Genomic DNA, 26404 nt, shown 5'->3' with positions numbered 1-26404 from the left:
GCAACCACATCGGTACTAGATCCTTGCCCCTCTTGGCTAATAAAAGCTAGCAGGGATGGAACATCTGGTTGGGCCAGGGAAGTGATAAATGCCTCTTTACGAGAGGGAGTGGTCCTGGGCTGTTTGAAGGAGGCAGCAGTAAGACCACTCCTGAAAAAACCTTCCTTGGACCCGGAAAATTTCAACAGCTATAGACCAGTAGCAAATGTTCCATTCCTGGGCAAGATCTTGGAACGAGTGGTTGCTGGCCAGCTCCAGGCGCTATTGGATGAAACTGATTATCTAGATCCATTTCAATCGGGGTTTCAGCCCGGTTTCGGCACTGAGAAAGCCTTGGTCGCCCTGTACGATGACCTATGTCGGGAGAGGGATGGAGGGAGTCTAACTCTGTTGATCCTCCTTGATATCTCGGTGGCTTTTGATACCATCGACCATGGTATCCTTCTGGAGAGGCTTGCGGAGTTGGGAGTTGGGGGTACTGTTTGGCAGTGGTTCCGCTCCTACTTAGCGGGTCGTCTCCAGAGGGTTGTGCTTGGGGAACATTGCTCGACACCGTGGGCTCTGCAATGTGGAGTCCCGCAGGGTCCGGTTCTGTCTCCCATGCTTTTCAACATCTATATGAAGCCATTGAGTGTGGTCATCAGGAGCTATGGAGTGCATTGCCACCAGTACGCTGATGACACGCAGCTCTATTTCTCCTTTTCATCTCCCTCAGGTGAGGCTGTCGATGTGCTGAACTGTTGTCTGACTGCGATAATGGACTGGATGAGAGCTAACAAACTGACGCTCAATCCAGACAAGACTGAGATGCTGCTGGTGAACGGTTTCCCGGATCGGATGGTGGATATACACCCTGTCCTGGATGGGGTTACACTCCCCCTAAAGGACCGGGTTCGTAGTCTGGGGGTTCTTTTAGATCCTTCCCTGTCACTTGAGGCCCAAGTGGCATCGGTGGCACGGAATGCTTTCTACCAGCTTCGGCTGGTAGCCCAGCTACATCCCTATCTGAGCAGGGAGGACCTAACATCAGTGGTACATGCTCTGGTAACCTCACGACTGGACTACTGCAATGCGCTCTACGTAGGGCTGCCTTTGAAGACAGTTCGGAAACTACAACTTGTCCAAAATGCGGCGGCCAGATTAATAATGGGGACCAGGCGGTCGGAACACATAACACCTGTTCTGGCTCGCTTGCACTGGCTGCCAATATGCTTCCGGGCTAGATTCAAAGTGTTGGTTTTGACCTATAAAGCCCTATATGGCACGGGGCCACAATACCTATCGGAGCGCCTCTTCCGATATGAACCTGCTCGTACACTACGCTCCACATCGAAGGCCCTCCTCCGAGTTCCGTCTCATAGGGAGGCTCGGAGGACGGTGACAAGATCTAGGGCCTTCTCAGTGGTGGCCCCCGAACTGTGGAACAGTCTCCCCGAAGAGGTGTGTATGGTGCCGACATTGCTCTCCTTTCGGCGCCAGGTTAAGACTTGCCTCTTTGCTATGGCGTTTTAATATGTAACTCGTTTTAGTTTTAAATTTTGTTGTAATTGTTTTTGATTTATTGTTTTATATATGTTTATCCTGTATTTATTATGAGATCTGAGATGTTTTGTATTTTTATATTCTGTTGTTCACCGCCCAGAGAGCTAATGCTAGTCGGGCGGTATATAAATCTAATAAAATAAATAAATAAATAAATCTGAATTATTTTATTGTATGCATTATTTTAATTTTTTAAACCCTACCTTTACCAGGATCGCCATCCTTTCCCATTTCAAGAAGCTTAACAGAAGTATCAAAAGAGTAGAGCAAGTTCATTCAAAGAATAAAAGCATAATCAAATCACCACAGCAAAGAAAAGGTCACAGTGGTAGCACTGATTATCAGAAGAAGAAGCTTGGGCAATACAGTTATCAATTATTTCCTTGCACCCTCTGAAATAACATGTTCACCTGTAGCCTAAAGCTATAGTGAGGAAATCAAGTGAGCCTCACCTTCCCTTGGGAGGGATGTTGCTACTGATTAGCCTCCATCTCCTCTACCTGCTTGCCCCACCTTAGTGATTAGGTAGGCTGATATGGGAGGAGATGCTCTTAGTTACTTCTGAACATCTTTTAGTCTCTCTACTGTAATCACAATCTTTCCTCACCTTGTGATGGAGAGGGGAATGGGAGTTGGTGTCCTGCCCAGTGCCTGACACGAGACGGAGATGAGGCTTGGTTTAATTCCCATTTTATTAGGGTGATGGTTACATCCAAAGCAGTGCGCTTCATAAACCTGTCTACTCTAGCTCACTACTTTCCCTAGCTAAGCTACCTAAACAGTCTTGGCAGCATGTGGGGAGAGTTGACTCAGCACTGGAGTCTTGGTGGGCACCTGCTTAAGTAGGGAAGGTCTTCGCTCATAACCGACGGCTCCTCCGCAGTTCCAGCCTCTGGGAGTCCCACTTCTCATGCCTTCTTGCATGGGGTGAGGGGGGTGAGCCTCTGACACCCCATGTGACAGTGGGGGTCCGCTAGGTGATGGCGCGACCTCAGGGAGCGGGAAGCTGGTTGGCGGGGAAGCGTTTGAAGTGCCAGGCGGGGATTCTGGTGTGGGCGGGATTGGTATGCATGAAGGGTTGCTTCCCAATGGCTCAGGCAGGGAACTCGCAGACGGGGCTGCATTTGCTTCGACAGGAGGAATGGGCGAGGAAGTCTGCGGGCTGATAGACCCCCCCTCCTATAACATCCCCAGGGAGCTCGTTCTCATTTGACTCCTATCCCTGATCTAACTCCCCTTGCGCCTGGGGCACAACAGTTGCCCTTGTTGCTTGACCTACAAGCCCTCTGACTTGGAGATATATACTTCTCCTTTGCTCCATAGTCTCCCTGCTGGTGTGCTCCCTGTGTTGCTGGACTGGCAAAGTAGTGAGGGATGCACTTGGTTTCATGGGCCCAGGGACAGGTGCCCATGAGGGTTCTGGCTCCCTGATGCAGTGGGACCTGGTCCAGGATGCTCCTGCCATCCAACCTCTGTGCGCCCCTGATCACCAGCATCAGGTCTAGAACTGGGAAGCTTATCCAGCTCTTCAGCTGGTGACACTGTAGCCTCCACCTTAGTGTCTGGGTTCCTACTAGACTCCAGGGTTATAACAGTGGCCCCGCTGCCCCTCCATGGATACAAAAAGTAATGCCTGAAGAGGGCTTTAATGAGAGAGAAGTGAGACCTCAAGATGACCCTAGAATTTGTGACCACTAGAAAGACTTCTCTTTATTTAGCCCCAGGAGCTAAGTCTCAGGTGGGGAACCTGCAGTTATTTTCTCCTCCAGTAACACCTGTCATGGCCCCAAACCTAGAATTTTCTGGAGAACAGAGGGAGTCCTGGCCCATCAAGGGCTCTCAGAATGTAGGAGAACCTCCTCATGGGCTGTTCTGGAAAGCATAGATTTGCATGGATGAAAAGGAGGAAAATGCTCAAGTGACTTCACTTCCCCTATCGCATGGAAATATTGCCTTGCCAACTTCTTTGGGTTCCAGTGACCACTCCTCAGAACCTCCCTTGCCACCACGCCAGTTCCAGAGTTAGCCAGAGACACAGAGGTCTCATTGGTATTTGTGATTCAAGAAATAATGTAAGAGGACTTGGACTCAGAGATGACATCCTCCAGGGAGGCAAGGGCTAGAATACACACCTCCCTGCAGTGGTCTTTATTTTAGCTCTGAAAAAAAGAGAGAGTTAATCATGACGTGAGCCAGGGTGAGCTTGCCCACTGTCGGTTGCTGCTGATTATGCCCTGATGCACTCTCTTCCACCTTTGCCTGTGAGGCCTCTTGACATTCCACCAGGGACTCTAACTCTCCTGGGCTACTCCGACTACTAACACAAGCTTTCCCCCTTGTCACGCTGAACTCTCCTCTCTGTAACAACATGTGCAGCTCAAATTGTCATCTCCCTAGTCTGTAAGAATGAAAAGCATGCTATCTCTCTGCCCTCCTGTCAGTTCTTTGAAGGCACGTTATCCCCCCAGGAGATGGGGGTCTAAGGAGCAGCTGTAATTACTAACATAATTAGCTTGCACTTGAATGTCTGTACAAGAAATGTCAAGGAATGTTCCTCAGTAATCTCCTGCCTGCAAGCCTAGCCTCCCCAGACAACTAGTCATATGGAATTTACCTCTCCTGCTGATGTCTTCTGTTGGCTTAGTTCAACCTTGTCCCTTGGGATGTCCAGGCTAATGTTGTTCATTCTCAGGGCATGTGGACCTTTCTCTCCAAGGATGGATTGCAGAATTCGCTTTCACTGAACAAAACAACATGGAATGAAATAATAGGGCTGTGTGGATATTACAGGGCTGGGGAACCTGTGACCTTCCAGATGTTGCTGGAGCCCAACTTCCATCAACCCCAGCCAGCATTGCATGTGTACTATAGGGTTGATGGGAGCTCTAGCCCCAAATCTGGAGGACCGTGTATTTGATTGTGCAGCTGTGTTCTATCATACATATTTCAGAGATGGGGAACAATTTTTCAGCCTGAGGGCTGCATTCCCTTCTGGACAACCATCTGGGGGCACATGTGAGTGATGGGCAGGGCCAGAGGCAAAAAGTGGGGAGAGCAACGCAAATGCATTTTACTGTAGGCAAGTTTCTCCACACACTTGCACACACTTCTCTATCCTCCATCCATCCAGGAAGAAACATCGAAGTTCAAGGACACAATTCCAGCCAAGTGAATCACTCGTGGAGGGTGCAAAACAGGGCTGGTGAGAGATGTGGTTGTGGAAGGGTGTGTGGCTTGGGTCCTGAGGGCCAGATAGATAGGGTTGGAGCGCTGCTTTTGGCCCCCAGGCCTGTGGTTCAGTATTCCCTGATATACATGGCATCTATTTAAGACCTACATTTATCTTGGGAAGGGACAACAGGTTTGGAGCTTCCTGAGGGTTTGAAAAAACAATAGCTTGGTGATTATGTGGCAGACGTTTCATGGGAAAGAGAACTGGCAGGGAAAGGGTGAAGCACTCTCTGCCCTGTCTCTACCACAGACATCTCTCTGGAGGTTTGCTAAATGAAGAAGTAGCCTTTGGGCTAGTGTTATATGCAGTTGTGTTGCACTACTTAATTTGAATCTCTGTCACATCAACCTGCTGGGGGAGCTTTTGTGGGACCTCTGATGGCCAAATTAAAAAATGGGGGTGCAGGGAGCATCCGTTTCACTTGAGAAATGTATCTCCATCATACAGAGAAATGTATCCGTTATATGCTGACAAAAGACCATTAAGTTGATGGAGAAGATAATAAAGCCATTAGGCAAGAGAATTAAAAATGAATTCAGTCCTTTGCCAAGGAAACTCACATGCTATGAAGATTAAATATGGCTGCATCTCCACCCCCACTTCATCTCTTCCCAAGATTCTGTTTTCAAATGATGATTAGAGATGGAAGAATCTGTCGCTGCAGCGGGGACTGTGGCCGTTTGCTGCTTGCTGGCAAGCTCTGTGCAAAAGACCGCCTGGCCTGACAGGCTCCAACCCCAGCTAGGGTGCATCTTGTTAGCATCCCTGTGGAAGATTTAGCAGTGGTTTTTATGTCCCTCCAGTAAGGAATAAATAACCATAGACCGTGTTTATATACGCACATGCATCTCTCTCTCTCTCTGGCAGCCGAGTCTTGGTCCTGCAACTCCTAATAAATCATCCTCTTCTTTCCCCCTCTGGCATGGATCAGCCTGGCCATGGCAGCAGCAGCTGCTGCACTCCCCCAGGAAATGGGATGGAGGTAAATTGTTGGGCCAGATGTGTCAGAGAAATATCCCTATGAAGATCCATGGCCCCGCAGATGGAATCATTCAACTGCAGGCCACACTTGTGATTATCCGCTACTCGTGGCTCTGCTGTTTACAGTACAGGAGAGGGGTGAGAAGGGGTGGAATTGCCTTTCCCCTTGTTCATCTGTGCAACCCTCCAATCTGCAGAAATGGAGCTGTGCATAAAAAACAAACAAAAAACCCCACCTCTAAGAGAGAGAGAAACCCCAAAAACCCAAAGTATGCTGAGCAGCTTTTCAATAACACTCATGCCAATTTCTGAGGTGGTTTTCTGAGGACACAGCAAAGCTATCTCTCCTCCCCTTTTTTTTGTCAAGGTGGGGAAGCATCCCTAGAGAGCTTCTGCCAGTCAGAGTTGTGTATTCTGCTGCATGGCTCCAGATAGGATCAAGGGGTAGGAAAGGACCTCAAAGGTCATTTAATCTAATCCCCTGCCAATGCAGGAAAGCCACACGATAAATAAGTGACCATCCACCTCTAATGAAGGAAAGTCCATCATCTTCCAACCCAGTCTATTCCACTGTTGAGCAGCTCATGCAATGAGGAAGTTCTTTCTAAAGTTTAATCTGTTTTTCTTGTAATTTGAACCACTTAGTTCAGATCCTCCTTTCTGGGCAACAGAAAACAATTTTGCTCCATCTTGGCAACCTTCAGATACTTGGAGAAGTTTATCATATTGCCTCTTAATAGTGTCTTCTCCAGGCTACACCCATCCAGCTACTTCAATCTTTCATTGTAGGGCTTGGTCTGCAGGGCCCTCACCATCTTTGTCATTCTTTTCTTGACGCACTCCAGTTTGTTGATATCCCTCTTAAACCATGATGCCAGAACTGGTCGCAGTACTCCAAGAGATATCTGACCACAGCAGAATAGAGCGGTATCATTATTTCTTGCAGTCTGGACACTGTACTTGAAAGCTAGAATTTCATTTGCCCTTTTAGCCATACGTCACATTGCTGACTTATGTTTAGTTTCTGGTGTAATAAAACCTCTAGATCCTTTTTGCATGTATTTGTGTATTTGTGCATCTCATTCTTTTCACTTAAAACAGAGAATGTTGAATTCTCCTCTGCTGAAATTCATTTGGTTAGCTGTGGCCCAGGACTCCATCCTGTCAAGTTAATTTAGAATCCTGTTTCTGTCTTCTAAGGTATTTTATTTATTTCAGTGATTTATATACTGCCTGTGGCACAGGCCACAGAGTGGTTTATAACCAGCAAATAGATAAAAATGCATACAATCCATAAATAACACAAGTAGGTAACAAATCACTAAAGAATAATTACTAATAGCAGCCGCAGCGATCAGGTCTCTCCTCCTCCAAACACCCACCAAAAAAGATGCACCTTAACTTACTGCCTAAAACTATAGAGAAATGAGGGAGGAGGGGGAGTTCCACATGCGAGGAGCCACTACAGGAAATGTCCTTTTCCACCCCATCTCCATGCAACACGTACCTCAGCCTGAAGAGGGACCATGGGGTGGGGGTGGGGTGTCATCTTTGATCTTAGAGCAAGGGCAGGTTGATACAGAAGAAGGTATTATTGTAAATGTTTGGCCTCCCAGCCATTGAGCTACCCCTCCTAGGCTCACATCATCTGCAAATTTGATGAGCCCTCCCTCTATTCCTTCATCCAAGACATTTATAAAGATGTTGAACAATGCTGGACCGAGGATAGCACCCTGTAGCATCCCACATTTACTTTTCTCCAAGCTGATGAGGAGCCATTGGTGAGCAGTCTTTATGGATGGATGGAAATGGCCTTCAAGTCGATCTTGACTTATGGCAACCCTACGGTTTTCATGGTGAATGGTATTCAGAGGTGGTTTACCATTGCCTTCCTCTTACCATTGCCTTCCGTATGCCCCATTAACCAAGAGGAAGGGTCGTAGCTTAGTGGAAGAGATCTGCCTTGCATGCAGAAGGTTCAGTCCCCAGTAGGGATGGGATCCATTGGCCAGCGCCAGTTCAAAAGCATTTGGTTGACCTAACAGGCCACTATCAGTTTGGGTTCATTCTTTGTCTGCTAGCCACTGCATTTATTGATCTGTTTTCCCCCTCCTATAAATATTGCTATTAATATGGATATTTTAGAGGAAATTATTGATAAATGAAAGGAAATATTGATAAAATTATCATTAGTATGGATCTTTTAGAGGTGGATGTTTTTCATTAAAAAGAACCATTTAAAAAAATAGGCATAGAAAATTGCAACATAAAAATATGATATGAAATGATAGAGAATAAGTGAATTAATGGACAATTTGGTACCAAATTGGGTGGAATTCTAGCACATCCCTAGTTCCCAGCATTCCAGGAGGGCTGGGAGTGACTCCCTGCCTAGAACCTTGGAGAACAGCCGTCAGTTAGTGTAGACAATACTGTGCTAGATCAACCAGTGGATCTGGCTCAATAAAGGCAGCTTCATACGTACTGAGATGCCTTCCTAAACCTCAGATCAGAATGGAACCATTATTTAAATGCTCATCTCTCCTTTGCTTCAAGGCAGCTATGCACCCACTTTATCTTCACCATAGCCTTACAAAATGCGTTAGACAAAAAGTGATTGGCTCAGTGAGTTCTGTCTCAGACATACATATACATATACATAACATATACATATACAATATACATCATAGAAAGAAAAAAGAAAGAAATATCATCTGACATTAGCAATAAGAATATTCCATCAATCCTATTTTAAACACATATATTAATATAAGCAGTCCATATGTCCAAACAGATAATCAATGATAAGACATATGTTCAAACGTAGAAAGGGCAGTGAGATCTTCAGACCATTGTGTCATTAAGTCAACCATGAAGCAGACGTCTTTTTGCAACCACAAGGGTTCACAAGATCCACTTTCATTGTCCATCTGTTAGCCCCCACCTCACATAAATATAATTTCCTACTGGGAAGAAGGATGGGATATAAATAAAATAATAATTAAAATAAAGAATAATATTTTAAAAGTAGGCACATGCAATTATCAAGGGTTTTCCCCAAAGAAAGTTAATGCAAACAACAATTTCTGACCAACGACAAGACACCACAGGACATGCTCACAACATATGTCTCAAAGAGGTGTAATTAGTGTTACATTGGCAGCATCTATCTGTGCTAGCTATTTCCTTCCTACAAAGACACTGTGGATCCAGTGTACCTGAAACGTACATTTTTATTGAAACAATGTCAATTTTGTATGTAAAGAAACTTTACATTGATTAGGCTGTATTATACAGCCACAAGAGTGGCTGTATACTATAGCCAGCGGGGATTTTTCACATTCCACAATGTTAAATTGAAAATACCCCCCATGCCATTCTGATGCTTCCCATAAGTTCATTTCAGAACAAAACCTTACATAACTTATAGTCCTGAACTCAGAAACGCTTGCTTAACAACCCTGACAATTTTCATGGCGATACACAAAACAGTCAGAGAGAATAGACAGTTCAAAGTGTAAAAAGAGAGAGAAAAATCTCAGAGCCCTTTTGGACTTTTTTCTCTGACAGTTATAATCTGTTGAAATTCATTAAAAATCAGCCATGTCCACAGAGTACCTGTAATCCTAATACTGACCTTGCCCCATACTCTGACCTTCATCTGCTGCAGTTTAAAAGTTTAAAAAATGCCTGGCTGATTTTTAATTAATTTAATAAATTTTGGCTGGGACCCAATGATAGTGCGGAGCATGCTCAGTAAGAACCGACTGTCAGAGTTCTAAAAGCCTCACAGCTGCTGGGCTTGCCTAATCAGAGGGCCACACCCACACCAGACTTTGATTTCATGTGAGACAGTCATGGCTTCCCTCAAAGAATCCTGGGAAGTGTAGTTTGTGAAGGGTGCTAAGAGACTCCTGTTCCCTGAGAGAATGGTTTAACAGTCAGCCACTCTGATTGAAGGTCTGTGAGGGGAACAGGGCGTCTCCTAGCAACTCTCAGCACCCTTCACTAACTACACTTCCCAGGATTCTTTGAGAGAAGCCATGACTGTCCAAAGTGAAATAAAGGCCTCGCGTGGATGTTGCCAGGGACAGCTTCGGTTTAAATTTGGGTGGGAGGCTACATGTGTCTGCTGTAGAATAAAAAGGTGGGGGAAAGTCTGAAAAAGAATGATTCTGTTTACAGTGTTTTCCTTTTGGAAAGGAAAGGGGCTTCCCTTCTGCCCAGTGCCCACCCACCCAATCCCTCCCACTCCCTGCCCCTTCCCTGGGTCAGTGTTGGACTACGACCTGGGAGACCAGGGTTCGAATCCCCACACAGCCATGAAGCTGACTGGGTGACCTTGGGCCAGTCACTGCCTCTTAGCCTCAGAGGAAGACAGTGGTGAAATCACCTCTGAATACCGTTTACCATGAAAACCCTATTCAAAGGGTCGCAATAGGTGGGGATTTGGGTCCTGCTTGCGGGCTTCCCCCAGGCACCTGGTTGGCCACTGTGAGAACAGGATGCTGGACTAGATGGGCCACTGGCCTGATCCAGCAGGCTCTTCTTATGTTCTTATGTTCTTATGTTCTTATGATTGACTTGAAGGCAGTCCATTTTCATTTTCAAACATGATTGCATAGAAATAGATCCCACTGAACTCAAAAAATATGCAAATGATCAAACCCACCCTCCCTTCTCCTTCCTCCTATCCCCTCCTCTTGCTCCTTCCCTCCCCCTTCCTTTGCCCCTCACTCCCCATCCCCTTCCAATCCCCTCTTTCTCCTTCCCCTTCCCCCTCCTCCCCTTCCTCCTCCCCATGGTCAGTTTTACCTATCTTAGACATGATTGCACGGAAGTAAATACAATTGAACTCTATAAGCATGCAAATGATCAAACCTGCCCTCCCCTCCCCCTTCCTTTGCCCCCCTCCAATACGCTCCTTCCCACTCCCCCTTCTCCTTCCCCATGGTCAGTGTTTCCTATCCTAACCAAGATTGCATAGGAGTAAATCCCATTGAAAATAAGCATGCAAATGATCAGACCTGCTTTTCCCCTCTCCTCTCCTCTCCCTTCCTCCTCCCCTGCCCACTCAAGCCCTCCCTCCCCCGCTCCCTCCCCCCATCAGTTTTACCTATCCTAAGCATGACTGCACGGGAGTAAATCGCACTGAATTTAATAAACATGCAAATGATCAAGCCTGTCCTTCTCCTCCCCTCCCCATCCTGCCTGCTCCCCTCCCAGTCCTCCCCTCTGCATTTCCTCCCCTCCCTCCTCCTCCTCCCCTCCCCATCCTCTGTGGTCAGTTTCAGGCTGTGACCCTCAATGTTGAAATGTTTTGCAACTGGTTGCTCCACTTTTTTTGGTTGCTGATTTGTGGTTTCTGAAGCGTGTGTGTAGGTCAGTTGTGGTTTTTCCTACGTATTGGATATGACATCCTGGTCTTTTGCATTTGCTGATGTAAATTATATTGCAGGACCTGCAGGTGATGTTCTGTTTGATGTAATATGTCCTGCCTGTCCTAGTGCTTGTAAAAATGGCTGTCTCCCTGAGGTACACACAGGTGATACAGCGTTTGGAGTGAGAAGGATGAGACCCTGGATTGGTGATAGGTGGCTTAAGCACAGCTCTCACCAACAGTCTGTGCAAATTTATATATATCACGTCCTTCCTCCCAGCAGGAGCCCAGGGCGACATCTCCTGTTCAATATTATACCAATTAAAAAACCACCACTTCTCCTGCTATACCCAAATCATTTTTCATATATCTGGCCATTAAACTCCATTTGCTTAATATCTTGCCATATTTACCTGCCCTCATAATTTTCAGGGAATGCCTCTTCACATCTATCCCATAAGGGGGGGGAAGTATATTGTCCAATACGTTTATATGTGATCATGCCTGTCCTTAATTAGATACAGATAGATTGTTTAGTTGTCAATGATACCTAAAGGGACTAAAGATACAAAGGTGCATGATTTTCACTATGCGTACAAGAAGTCCTAGCTTCAAATCTTGGACCAGTCTATGCAGCCAGAGAAAATATGGTAACTTTTAAAAAATTCAAAAACCCAGGAGCTTACCTTGGTGGTAGAGCACATGCTTTACAATCAGAAGATCCTGAATTTAATTAATGCTAGCATCAGTTTAGAAAGATTTGAGGTCACCAAACTGTGTGGGAGACTCTCATTTCAGAACCTTGGAAAGCTGCTGCTACCAGTCGGAGTAGACTGTATTAGGCTGGCTGGATCAATGGCCTGAGTCAGCATTAGGCATCTTCACATGAAGCTACCAAGCTTTTGAAGTAGAATTGTTGTAACCCCAAATAGACCTGAGCTGAGATGCAAGGAATTCAGGCGAGTTCCCCTATCAAAAAGTCTGCACTACCTACTCACCCTTGGAAATGGAAAAAGTGGAGAAGCAATTCCCCATTTTTTTTACCCCAAACCTCCATAATTCTGGACTGCACTTTCAGATTGCTAAAACCCAGCCCATTTGTTTCTACATGAAATAGAAGCCAAACCTTACAAATATTTACATGTCAGCGTTATTTTCAGATTAATGTTATTATGGCGCAGACTGTTGGGAGATCACAATTTTAATCTATCTCAAATCCCAGGGATGGGATGGGTGAGAAATTAAAATAAGTGAAGTGAAGTGTAAACAACTGTATTTCTGAACTAAATATGTCAACATATTTGCCCATCATTAGTAAGACTACACAGAGAGGGAAAAGTGTAACTTTAAAAAATTATGAGCAAAGTTCAACTGTGTCCTTTGGAAGTTATTGTAAAAGTTAATCTGACATATATATATATATATATATATATATATATATATATATATATATATATATATATATTTAGGACCCACCCTATTTTTGTGATTGTAAGTTATTTTAAATTGTTTTAAGGATGTACTTTTAGTTGCAGTAACCCACCCTGGAACCTCAGGGTGAAGGATGGGTAAATAATAATAATAACAACAGCAACAATAATAATAGTGGTGGTGGTAGTAGTATTAGTAGCTGTAGTAGTGTAGTAGTAGTAGTAGTAATGCCCTGATACATGCCTTTATATAGTGGCACATTATTTAGTGATTATTTAGTGATTCAGATTCAGCCACAAGATGAGATAGAATACACCAAGAGTAGTGTATCACAGGGTGATCATTCTCTCTCTCCCCCTCTCCATCCTGCCCTGTATATATTTCCCTGGAATCATAAAAATTAGACAGATCTGTGCAATGAGAACTAGGTTCCTGACATAAACCCAGAGCTCAGTGTGCCTTATTTATATGGTCTATGCCGCAGTACATAAACCAGGCCTCTCTCCACATCTCCAGCCATTCTGAAATGTAATTATGATCATGAAGTGTGACACTGGGAAGAAGGGGGAGCGAGCATCTTCCATTGCTGCAGGCAGCCTGGTCCTTTCACCAAGGCCTGCATGGATAACTTTTTCATCCCTGATGGTTGAATAGATGCACTATCCCATTAACTGCATGTCATTCGAAGATTCTCTGTTTCTTTCTGTGGGTCGATCTCCAAAGCAAGTAGCCTGATCTGGTGTCTTGTGGCTTGGAAATGCACAAAATGCAAGAGATTGACCTTGTGTTGTTTGCACTGTTCAGCTTTTGGATAAGGATGATTTGCTATTTCCTGTATGTGAGACATATGTAATGGTAGCACTCAGTGGCAAAGAGGGGACTGGGCTATGTCCGCTGCTTTGCCATTCCGAGTTGCTTCCTCCAAAGTAAGGGTGGAATCATCTGTCCATTTCAGTTCACTCAGTTTCTCATTTTTCCAATCTTAAATTCAGTTCACATTTCTGCAGCAATTTGTGATTTTTATATAAAAAAAACTCGTGAAATTTCTTCAGCATTTTAGTGCAAATTTCTTCTCATACACACAATTTTGTATGCAGTTCTGACAATGTACACATTTTCGCAAGCAATTTTGCCTAATATAATGCCTTTTTGTATGTTATTTTCATTAATATCTTCTTTTTAAACTTTTTATTAAACTTTTCATAGTATACATAAAGGAAGCCACTTTACTTAACCCACTTTACTTAACCCCCTTCCTCCCCTCTCCCCCCGCATGGATTGACATTCACAGTAATTCATATATATTTGAACTCTTCATCAAAACAGTCAGTTTTTATAAACAGCTTGTCAGAATTTCATCTTCGACTTCAAGAAAAGATGGTGATACTCATTTTTATAGATGTCTTCCTCTTTATATTCATGTAAACTTTGTTTGGTTGAAGAACGAACTGCATTGCAAAATCCAGAGAAGTGCAAATTTCAAAAGATGGCTGTGTTTTGGTTCTCATATTGTTTTGGCAAGTGCACATTTGATAACTCCAGCTTTAATGAAAAGAGATTTCAATTTCTCCCCCATCCCTACTCCCAATCTATCCTTTCCCAATAGTCAAAGGATGGTTGAGATGCAATTATACCTGCTTTCCTGTAACTTGCACTTTGGCTATTATGGGGCAGTCAGCCTCAGCTTGTGATGAAATGTATGCTCTACAAGGAATGCTGTTCACCACTCCTGATTGCCCCCCAAGAGGCTTGTCATGTGATTAATATAACCACTGGGAAATTTCAATTTAACTACCACTCCCCCTTCCCTGCTATCCTCCTCCCCAGTCGAAGGAGGCCTTACCTGGTAAGGTAGTTGGGAAATAGCTGTCAGTATAATGTTGCTTATCAACACATGAGAAGCCCCTCCCCTCAGAAAGGATACTTTTGAACTAGCCTGGAGCCTGCAGTCTACATCAGACCCCTTCTCTGTATGCTCCACTCGAGACAGGTGCACAGGGTGGCCTTTTCAGTGGTTCTCCTTTTTGTCTCTCCCCAGGGAGAAAGGCCAGGCACCATCCTTGTCAGTTTCTAGGGGCCAAGCTAAGGCCTTTCTGGTCACCGAGGCCTTTGGTTAATTGTTGTCCCCTAAATTGGTGGTCATCTTTTAGTGGGGTGGATAGGACTTGGTCCTTATTAATATGTTGCTAGATGAGCATTTTATGGACTTTGTATTGTCACTGTTTTAATTTTTTCTGGTTTAAAATTGTTTTTATGTGTTGGATTTTATTTTGTCAGGTTACTTTTGAGACTTTATTGTATAAAGCAACTGGTAAATGATAACAATAATAACAATAATACGGATGCTCCTGCCCCATTATCCATGGTGGGAAAAATGCATTCTGCTAGGGATGTAAGAAGGCATTGCTTCCTGTTCCATCCAGTATACATCTCATATAGCACTGGCTACGTTCCTGTGCGCTTCACTTTCACCAAAATCTACATTATTCATCTAGCTGTCTGCTGTGGTGAAATTACGTAACTTATGCAATTTACATAATTCATTATGCAGATTATGTAATTATATGGTCATTATGCCATTCCACCCCCATTCCTTTCAATGTAAAGGAAATGCAATGCAAATGACTGGGGGAAATGTGATCAATTACATATTGTTTGCAGACTGAAAACAGCGACAGCAGTGAATACTGATCATATGTGCTGCATTGATCTCCTTTCTGTACATGGAATGAATAAGCAAGCATCTGCAATTTCTGCTCCTCTTTCCGTGTTCATTGGAATTCTCCAGCATCCCTACATTCTGTACATAGCTTGTCTCCAAGCACAAGCTTCCCATAGAGCAGGGGGAGGCGTCATACACACATGAAAGGAACTCTCTTCCTAGAAGGGCCTGGAGCCCCCAGAAATGAGAAGCATTGAGGGTAAAGCAATCCATGCTGTTGGTACAAGAAGAGCTTGGACCCTTGGGGGAGCTTGGCAGAGGTTCCTCCCTGCAGGAGGGGAGCTTGAACAACCCCTGAGCTCCCAGGAGCGATGATGCCTCCAGAGACAGGACTGGAACATCACATTCTGGAGGAGTGCCCGGTTGCAGAATAGAACTCCTTGTGAGTAAAGGGCTCCTTAAGGAACTTCAGTTGAGCCCTGGGTGGGGTTCTGGCAGCTCTTGCTTAGAGGCCTCACTACAAGATTGAAGGACCTTTGGAACAACATTGTAACATCAGCTCTGAACTGGGTTCACCAGCCCGAATGACTCCCTCTGGCTTTGCCACTGCCCTTGTCTGTGCTGCTTGACATGACCTTGGGCCACCTTTGGAGTCTATCTTTGCCATTGTCCTGGTCTGAACTGCTTGTCTGCCTTGCTCTGGAACCCCTCCACAGTACAAACACCTTGGTGGCACCAAACCGGTGCTTCTGTTGATGCCTGTACACAATGCTGAACTCCACATCACCTCGGCTCTATCCCTTTCTACTTTATGGTTAAGCAGTAGATGATTAAGCCCTATTATTCCACTCTGTAGCTTCTAAGAAAGATATCCTTGCAAGTTCTGATTGCAAAATGCTTAGATGCACACAAGCTAGTGGCTCTGATTTATCAAAAATTAACTGAACATGACAATGTGCTGAAAACTCAAAAAAAGGACAGCTGGAATCTTGTTAACTTGAATGACTGCATGGGCAGCTTTCATGAAAACACAGGTTCATAATTAGTACATTCATGTGATCCTGGCTGGATCATTGGCCTGCTGGTAGCCTTGAACACTCATAGATGCAATTCCCTGGGGGCAGCCAGCTATATTGTGGCATTTGTTACTTTTATATCCCATTGTTCTAGTATGATTGAACTCAAGGTGGCATACATGGAGATTCCCAGATGATCTCCCATCCAGATAGTGACTTGATCCAAACCCGCTGAACTTCATCAAGGTTCCTGCATCATCATGTGCCTTTAAAACTTGCCTTGAACTGGTGCTTAAAGTTAGCTGGTCCTACTTCAGTATCCCAGGAAACCATAAAGAAAGCCAGGTGTTAATTAGGGAAAACAATGGGATAGTTTGGTGCAGTATGAGATTAGAAAGAAGTACATATAGATCATGCAGACCGAGGAAGGAGCAAATGCTAGTTTCACCTTCAGTTCACATTCTATTCTTGGCAACTGAAGTGCTTGTTAATGAGCTTCAGGGATAGTCTCAGTTCTTAGAGGTTGTATTTACAATTAAATGGTTTATGAATTCTGTTCAATAAACAAAGTTGTTGGGTGCTGTGATCAAGGGGTTCATGGTTCATTGTCATCAATATGTGGATAACTCCCTAGATATATGTCTCCATACCAGCTGAACCAAATACGGTTGTGCTGGTATTAAACTGGTTGTCTGGAGGCGGTAATAGGATGGATGAGGGACAACAGACTGAAGCTGAATCCTGACAAGATGGAGGCACTATTTCAAGAGGGAGGCAGATAGTTCTCATGTCTGGACAATTGGTGTTTGGCCTGTTCTGGGTGGAGTTGGATCCCCCACACCCAAAGAAGCAGGTTCATCTCTTGGGAGTGTTCCTTGATCCATCTTTTGTCACTTGAAGCCCATGTTTTGCTTCTGAGTCCAGTTCAAGGTATCATGCTATCATGTATTTTGATGATACTGTACTTTTAATGTTGGATTTTAACACACAATGTTTTATTCTGTTATTCTTCTCTACCGTGGGACCATATGGTAAAGAGTGGATTATACATTTGATAAATAAGTAGATTCAGTGGCAAGGAGTGCCTTTTCCAGCTATGGCTGGTTCACCAGCTACAACCATCCCTGGAGTGCAGCAGCCTGGCCACAGTTTTGCATCCTCTGATACCCTCCTGACTTGATTACTATAATATACTCTACATAAGGTTGCCTTGAAGAAACTGCATCTCATGCAAAATGTTGCCACTAGAGTCCATATCATGCTACAGCCATATATAACCTATTTGCAGGATCTGTACTGGCTGCCTGTATATTGCCAGGACCAATTTAAGGAGTCAATGTTAACATATAAAGCCCTGAACAGCTTAGGGGTCCTATGGAGCACCTCTCCCTGTTCCAGTCTGCCCAGACCTTGAGGTCAGCAGGGGAGGGGGGGGTTTCCCCAGGTAGGGATGAGTGACAAATTAATTTCAAGCTGAATCTACCAAATTCACACTTTCTGAAACAATATGAGAACCGAAACATGGCCATCCTTCAAAATTCACACTTATTTGAATTTTGCAATGCAGTTTGCCAACCAAGTGATGTTTACAAAAATGCATATGTTAAGGGATAGTGTGCATAAAAAGGAATATATGGGTGAAAATAACAAACAAATACACATTATATGATGTGAAATTGCTTGCAAAAATTTGTACAGCAGTCAAAACTGCCTACAGAAAGTTATTAGGAGAAATTTACAAAAAAATGCTGGAGAAATTTCATGAGATTTCTTTTTTAAAAATTGTAAATTGCTGCAAAAATGTGGAGAACTGAATTTAAGATTGGAAAAATGATATACTGAGAGAACTGAAATTAATAGATCTTTCCCTCCCTACCCCAGAGTGAGTGTTGCTCGATGCATGGGGGGGACACAGGATAGGGACTTCTCAGTAATTGCACCATGACTGTGGAATTTCCTTCCCTTCAATCCCTAACCCAAAACATATTTTTACTCAGGCTTACAGCAGACTTAGTAAGCCTGCTCTGGATCACAGAAGTGTTTGTTTTGGTTCAGTATTGTGACCGCTTGTGGAACTATGATATTTTACTTGTGTTAGCTGTAAAGACTGTATCACTTTGATTGATGATTTGTTTTATTGAGTGTTATTGGAAACTGCATTGTCTAACCATGCAGTGGTGAAAAGCGGTCTGCAAATACTGGGAAATTAAATAAAGCAAAGCAAAGCAAAGCAAACAAAGTCAAAATATGTGAATCACTGCCTCATTCTGGTCCTGCTTGCATGCATCAAATCACACAAGTAATACCCACTGATTCATCTGTGCATGGAGTTTAGCTTAACAAAAGAGACCTAATGGTAGACCCTAAGAAAATTACTGCAGCTAATTCAGAATAATATAGGCTGCTTTCTAGTAACTTACATTACAAAGTAATTAGAAAACCTTTCACTCCATTATTCATTATGGGCTACTTGTTACATATTAAAGCTCTGATTATGCACTATGCTTGTAATTAAAGCAGTTACTTGGACACTGGGAGCTGGCTCTCACTCGTCAGTATGAATTCTAAGTTTGCCTCCTTTGGAAGCTTCTGAGGGCCAGTTCCCGTACAGCTTTTAAAAATGTCCTTCCATGCAAACAAGCCCTGGGTGTGCATTGCATCAGCAAATGTAAAATGTGAATTGGGTGATAAGGGGTATGATCAGCTGCGGTTTCTTTGATTACAGCATCATCCTGTGTCTCCAGCTGTGTCGATTGCATGGATTGTACTGCTAGTTATTTCCATGATTGTTGTATTCACACTAGACCTGGACTCCTTTTGCCCAGGTTTAGCGCTTGTCCTGGAAACTGGGTGTAATCCACCCCCCTCCAAAAAAAACCCTGAAAACTATTTCAGGAGGCATGGGTCAGTTCATCTGATTCAGATGGGAAGGGTGGCATGCTTACTGTAGTGGCAGAGCTGTTTGCCAAGTGGAGGCATCTCCGAGAGCATCAGTGACAGCAGTAGGGATGGGATCCATTGGGCTGTGCTAGTTTGAAAGCATTCCATTGACCTAAAAGGCCAGTGTCAATCGGAGTTCATTCTTTGTCTGCTATCTGCTACTTTTACCAATCCGTTTTTTCCTCCCCCAAAATAGTGATATTAATATTGATCTTTTGAAAGTAAATATCAATAAATAAAAGGAAATATTAATACAATTATTGTTCTTAATACTGACATTTCAAAAAAAGAGACATGGAAAATCCCCACATGAAAATCTGTCCTGCAACGATAGAGAATAAGCAGATGAGTGGGAAATTAGGTACCAAACGTGAATTGGGTGGAATTCTAGCACATCCCTAGGCAGTAGACTTTCTCTGCCCTCTTCCCCCCTCCCACATTTAAAATCAGCATAATTTTAATCAGAATCAACATCTGTCTTATAGTAAGTCAGACCATTGCTCCATCTAGCTCAGGATGGTTGACACTGATGAGCAGTGGCTCTCCAGGGCTTCAGGTTGTGATCTCTCCCAACCCAGCTGGAGATTTGTTGGCTTTGCTTGTCTGCAGTGCACTGACCTGACCCTCTCAGACTTGCTTGTAGATCAGAACATAACTCACAGTCAGATTATGCACGTGTCCAGATTTTGCAGTGCATTTTTGATGTGCAAAATAAGTGCACATACAAACACAGAGAGTATTTTATGCAAGGAATGTTTTAATGGTGAATTTATTAAAAAGCATTGGAAATGTGTATTTTATGTTTAAAAAAGGGCATGTAAAAGTGGTACAAATGGATGAAGCAGGATGGAACAGACCCATGACAGACTCCCAGCAAGACTGAAATGGGGACAGAATTCACCACTCATCCCATCCCTAATTAAAATGCTTTCCTTCTAGTGATGCTTTTTTTAAAAAAATGTCCCTGTGCTCTTTTTAAGTACTCAGACCTTCTGTTGTGCAGGAAAACTGGGTCTTCTCAGCAATTTATGACTTTTGTGACAAGTTATGGTATGATGGCCTGTTGCTTTGTCAAAGTGGCCCTTTCTCCACTGTGGGGAGAGGCGTATGCGGTGTCTGACAAGTGAAGGAAAAGAGGGGAAGGAAAGGGAGGCAGCAGCTTCCTAGGAATGAGCATGTGGCTCAGTGGCAGAGACACGGCATTTGCAAACTGCTGTGAGCATGCCAGGAAATAAAAATACTGCTTCTTTCTCTAATTGCTGCTTACTTCTTCTGCAAAGTATTAGGATAATTAGCAAGCTCCCAATTAAAGGGGGTGGGAGTATACTGGGAAAGCAGGTAGCTGTGCCAAGTGAATTTGTGTTGAGGAGCAACAAAGAGAGGGGACAGAATTTTGCAGTCTCCACACTTGCCATGTTAGCAGTATATGGCACCCCCACAGTAAGGCCTCCAGCTGCACCTAATTTTTGTTCATAATCATTTTCAAGGTGAAATGGGGCTTGTGGGGGTATAAAAACATTCTCTGTTTTGTCCCAGCTTTCTTTTGCCCTAGGCGATATCAACCAATCAGGTAATATCATAGCCAATCAAAGATCATATAAAGCAGAGTTGCCAGTCTGCTGCCCTCCTGATGTGGTGCCCAGCTCCTATCAGCCCCAGCTAGCATGGACATGGGAGTTGTAGTCTGATCAGAGCTTGGAAGATTACTTTTAAAAAGTAATAAATTACACTTATAGTTACATGGCCCAAAAAAGTAGTAGGTACCATTACAATTACAATTGCTCTGAAAGTAACTGATTACTTTACTTTTACTCAAAAGTAATCACTACAATTACATTTCAGTTACTTTTAAAAAAAATTGCCTACAAGGTGCTGGCCTTGGCTGCTGCACATCTAAGTAGCCTAAAACAACATTAAAAACAAGAACACACACAGAGGGTAGTAGAATAATTTTTTTTTATCTGTAAGATTAACAGAATCTCACATCCTCCCTCCCCACTTCCAGCAATGGTGATACCCCAACACACATATAATTCACTTGAAATCAAATTTTACACTTGAAATGCTGCTTTTACAATACATTTCTGTTATGTCTCAAAAGAACAGGATGCTCAAAGAGCACATCAGACAAAATCTGCTCTGGGCCGGGACAAATCATACACCCCAGGAAAGAGGAGGGTGTCCTCTATGAGATGCCAGTATGTCCCGCCTGGCCCACAACGTTTGCTGGGTGCAGGGCAGGGATAAGGGCATCGATGCACAACCAAAATTGACAAAAAGATGCAGAAAAAAATAAGAAACTGAGGGTGCCCACCCCACAATCTGCTCTGGGCCAGGACAAACCATACACCCAAGGAAAGTGGAGGATATCTTCTACAAGATGCCAATGCTTCCCGCCTAGCCCAGAGTTTCTGTTCAATTCAGGGCGTGTAGAAGAGCATCTATGCACAACCAAGAGAGACAAAAAGCAAAGCAAAGAATAAATATCTGCTGGTGTTCACCACAAAATCTTCTCTGGGCCAAGATAGATCAGACACCCCAGAAAATGATAGGGTGTCTTCTATGCTATGCCAGTGCTTATGATCTATGTGGATTTTTAAAAATTTTGTATTGGTCTTCCCTGTTACTTACTTACGTATTATTATTTTTAAAAGCCATTGATGTTGGTGACAGAACGACTGGTGGCAGGGTTAACAAACAATGATTTCTTGAAGAAGATGTAATTTCATAGATGCTACGCTAAAGTATGCATGGATGGCATCTCATAGAACACACTCTCCCAGATGCATGGAAGTATGATATGTGGTGCCCCAAATCATCTTTTAGGATGGGCACTCCCGTTTCTGATTTTCTTTCCTCTACATATTCACTATTTTTCTAATACATGTATGCCTTTGTCTGTAGCATACATACAAAAGAAGCTCTGAACTGGGTAGGAACCCTCTCCTGCATGCATGGATGTATGACTTGTAGTGCCCAAAGCATGTTTCGCGGTGGGAACCCACAGTTCCTTATATACGTTCTACATTGCTTGTTGTGCATAGATGCACATATCTGTTTCTTGTGTCCACAAGAAAATCCATTCCAGGAAGGATGCAGTGGCATCTCATTGAGGACACTCTCTCCTTTGCTCAGGTGAATGATGTTTCATGGCCAACAGCAGATTTTGGAGTGGTCACCCCAAGTTACATATTTTTCTCTACTTTTCATTATTTTAGTTCTCTACAGATGACCTTATGGGTACCCTGCACCTAGCAGAGACTATAGGCCAGGTGGGAAGTACTGGCATCTTGTAGAGGCCACCCTCCCCCTTCCTAGGATGTATGATTTGTCATGGCAGTAGGAGTGTAGTTGTCCAATAAGTTGCCCCTTACTATTTTGGGAGCAGGGTCCCTATGTCTCCAGCATCATATGAGCTGATTGGCATGAAAAGGGAGTGTCTTAGCCACTGAGAAGAGTCTTCTAATATGCTTCCTTGTCCTTTCCTGCTGATTGGAGCCAATCAGAGTGAAAGGAGGTGAGTCACCCATTGAGAAGACTCTTTTCAGTAGCTAATGCTCTCCCCTTTCATACTGATCGTCTCCTAGGGACATCAGTTGTTATGGGAGTAGGCATTAACAAGGAACTCATTCTCAACCCAGGAGCAAAATAAGGGGAGAGGGGGGTCTGGCTGTGGCTGATACTATCATGAAGGGACCTCGCACTTCTGAATTTGCCACAATACTATTGCCTGGCACAGTGCACCCCCAGTTTCTTATTGTTTTCTGCATATTTTTGTCGCTTTGAGTTGTACATATATGCCCTTATCCCTGCCCTGCACCCAGCAAAAGCTCTGGGCCAGGCAGGACGCACTGGCATCTTGTAGAAGACACTCTCCCCTTCCCTGGGGTGTATGAGTTGTCCTGGCCCAGAACAGACTATGGGGTGGGCACACCCAGTTACTTATTTTTTATGATTTTATGACATCATTATGCATTTATGAGCATTTTAAAAGCCTGATAATTTTGATTGAATAAATTTGTTGTTATTCTTGACGGGGAGACTCCCCAGATCACCGCGATATATGATATGGGGTACTCCAACATATATTTTGGGGTTTAGAGACATGTTAACTTTGGCTTGGAGTTACTGTAACTGTGAACTTGGAACTGGGAACTAGGAACCAACTTCACCATCATGATGCTATCTGAGACTGATGGGAGTTGTAGTCCAACAACATCTGGAGGGCACTATGTTGAAGACCCAACTCTCTTCCCACCTGCCTATCTGTTTCAAACACATCCAGAAAAGTATGTCTCTTAAATTCTGTGTCTGACAGTGCGTTCCTTTCAGAGGTAAAAATTAATCTGCAATCCTATATACTTATCCATTTAACCCAATGAGGCTTAATTTGGAGCAGACATATATAGGACTGGACTCTACCAGAATACATTTCAGGGACTATACTTTATTAATGCTGAACCAACTACAACTACCAACTGCTGCTTATGTACATATATTGTCTCAGCACAAGCTACCTCACAGGGTTGTTGCAAAGATAAATGGGGAGAGGGAATGGCAATGGTCATGGCATTCACAAATCAAAAATAAATCTGGGAAGGGGGGCACACACAAGTAATAACATGTCTGACAGATACAATGTTAACAGGTGAAGCTTTCCCCATAATTGCATTTCCATACAAAAAAGGCTTACTCCATTTAATTTCTACCTGCCTCACAGCTGTCCATAAGAGCCTGATCTCCTGCAATGCCACCCCTAAACCATGCAAAGAACTCAAGTTAAAAAATGAACACTACAGAATTTGGGCAATTTTTTTTAAAAAAAGAACATCTGTAACAGTAAGAAATACGACATTCTCAGGCAAAAAGAAGTTATGAGACAGTAGACATAAAAACCCACACCCAAAGCATTGACAAAGAGCAACAAAAATACTCTGAGCATGAGCATTTTCACATTTTAAATTTTTACTCATCGTTTTTGCTTATTTATTGCCTTGGGCCAGTCCCTAACTCTCAGCCTAACTTACCTCACAGGGCTGTTGTGAAGATACAGAAGGCAGAATTAAAATGGGAGAAAAAGGAAACTAAGGCTGCAATCCAATACATGTCTACTCAGAAGTAAGCTTTATTGGGTAAGTGTGTATTCCTGAGAGTAAGTCCCATTAAAATCAGTGGGACTTACTTCTGAGTAGACAGGTACTGGATTGCAGGTTAGTATGCATGTATTACATGCATCAAATTTTACTTGCCTTAACCAGATTGATGCATCTTTGTGCTATAAAGGGTCATTTTTCTCTCTCCCCCCCCAGCAAATTGGTACAGCTTCATCCAGTCCTCATGTTGCCTAATTAGTGCAATCCTATACCCAATTTGATTTACCTGGGAGTAAGCCACATTAAACATAAAGAGACTTACTTCTGAGTAGACTGGTATATATTGTACTGTAAGTCAGCTATACAGTCATTTTTAACAAGTGCCTGTTTGGAACTCTTTGCATTTGCCATGGGGAGAAGGGTTTACACAAAAGAGCTTCCAGGGAATATCTTCCTTATAAGACGAAGATGCATTCTGCTTGTTAGGAAAAGGAAGGGCAGGAAACAAAGCAGCAGCTCTTTAGGACCCTGCTGCAACTTCTGCCTGCCCCCCTGAAGCCCTGCTTTTGGCTCTGCTCGCATCTCTCCGCTGGTAAGAGAGGAAGCTTTGCACGCCAAACACACACACAAGCTTTGCGTGCCAAACACACATACATTGTTGTCTCTCACCTCTGCAGCCAGTTCTTCGTGCCCATTTTACTAATGCCTCCTTGCTCTCCAGCTCTTTTCTCCCCCACTCCATTTTCAAACAATTGTTTTCTCAATCCCGTTTCACTCTCCACCTCCTCTCTCCTCGCACAGAAGCCCAATTGGAAGCACATGTTTTTTATCCACAAATCAGAGGAGCCGAAGATTTCCCCTGCTCCCCCCCCCCCCCGTAACTTCGCTGGAAACGTTAAAGTTACAGCTCAAAAGTAATGAAGTTACTCCTCCTTCTATTACCAGCAAAATGTAACAAAGTTACCCATTTGTTATTTCTAACAAGTTACTTCCAAGCTCTGAGTCTGATAACACATGGAGGGCACCCAATTGGCTACCCATGGATGTGATGTTATGGCTACACATAGCCAATTAGGTTTTGCTGCCTTATTGAGGGTGGTCCATGCCTCCTTGTTTTCACTTGAGGGAGAATGCATCCTCATAACAAAAGTATCCAAGCTGATTATTCTAGGGCTGTGAACTGGATCCAGCTCAAGCCCAGATCTGAAACCAAATCAAGCCATTCTGGGTTTCCACTGAGTCAGGTTGAGACATCCTTATATTGGTCTGTGTTGGGTCAGCCCACCCAGAAAAATCCAGGGCTGTCAAAAGTGTCCCAGTCGAATGTCAGGGAGAAGAAGAGGTGGACAGTCACTGCAGAATCTTTACCCAGCACATCACTGACATATGACCCCCATAAGGTTGTCCAAAATGGGAATGTGGCCCTTGGGTTGAAAACAGTTCTCCACCCCTGGGCTGTATACATGCACATGCCAGGCTACCACTTCCTGTTAAGTGTACAATCAGTGTCAGACAAAGGTTTGCTGGTGCATAATGGATGGAATTATCCTAAGAGGTTCACTCATGTTTCCCCAGCCTGGTGTCCTACAGTTGTGGCTGGACTCCAGCTCCTACCATCTGTGACCACTGGCCATAGTTGCTGGGGCTAATGGGAATTGTGGTCCAAAACATCTGGAGGGCGCCGGGATGGGAAGGGGAAGGCAGAAGGAGAGATAGGAAAAGGGGCAGACCAACCCCTTTTGGCTCTGGATCCGTCCACCACTGGTTTCAACTCCACCCAGAGCCAGCATGGAGCCCTTGACAAATTACCCCCAAGGAAATACAGAGGGGGAAAAGTTTGTCCACTCCTAGGTTAGAGTGTTGGGCTAGAACAGGAGAGGAGAGGTTCAGGACAGGTCCAAATCTGTACACAGTCAAAAATCTCATTTGATGAGTTTGGGGCCTGTTCCTGGGTTATTGCGAGAATAAAATTGAGGGGGGGTGTGATGAGAAGAACAATGTGAATTCTGCCATAAGTTTCTTGGAGGAAAGGTGGCATATAAATGTAATAATACATAATTAAATTAGTAGTATAGTTTGCAGTACTGGTGCCAGAGGCCAGCCAGGTTGGGCCCTGGCCAAGGGCCC

The 26404-nt window shown here is 43.8% G+C and overlaps 1 protein-coding gene and 1 long non-coding RNA gene across 7 annotated transcripts in view; one reads left to right on the top strand and one right to left on the bottom strand.

Annotated features, from left to right (window-relative positions):
- The window catches only part of LINGO1 (leucine rich repeat and Ig domain containing 1), a 1021808-nt gene that overhangs the window by 424035 nt on the left and 571369 nt on the right, over nucleotides 1–26404 (top strand). The window lies entirely within an intron of this gene.
- LOC133369921 (uncharacterized) lies at nucleotides 3043–25024 on the bottom strand. Its single transcript, XR_009759019.1, has 3 exons — nucleotides 24947–25024; nucleotides 4157–4282; nucleotides 3043–3701 (listed from the first exon to the last, which is right to left on the bottom strand). It is a non-coding gene; the product is annotated as an uncharacterized LOC133369921 (long non-coding RNA).

Source organism: Rhineura floridana, chromosome 14, assembly GCF_030035675.1.
Source record: "Rhineura floridana isolate rRhiFlo1 chromosome 14, rRhiFlo1.hap2, whole genome shotgun sequence".
Lineage (NCBI taxonomy): Eukaryota > Metazoa > Chordata > Lepidosauria > Squamata > Rhineuridae > Rhineura > Rhineura floridana.
Note: the sequence above shows the minus strand (reverse complement) of the source record. Positions and strands in the feature narration are given on the sequence as shown.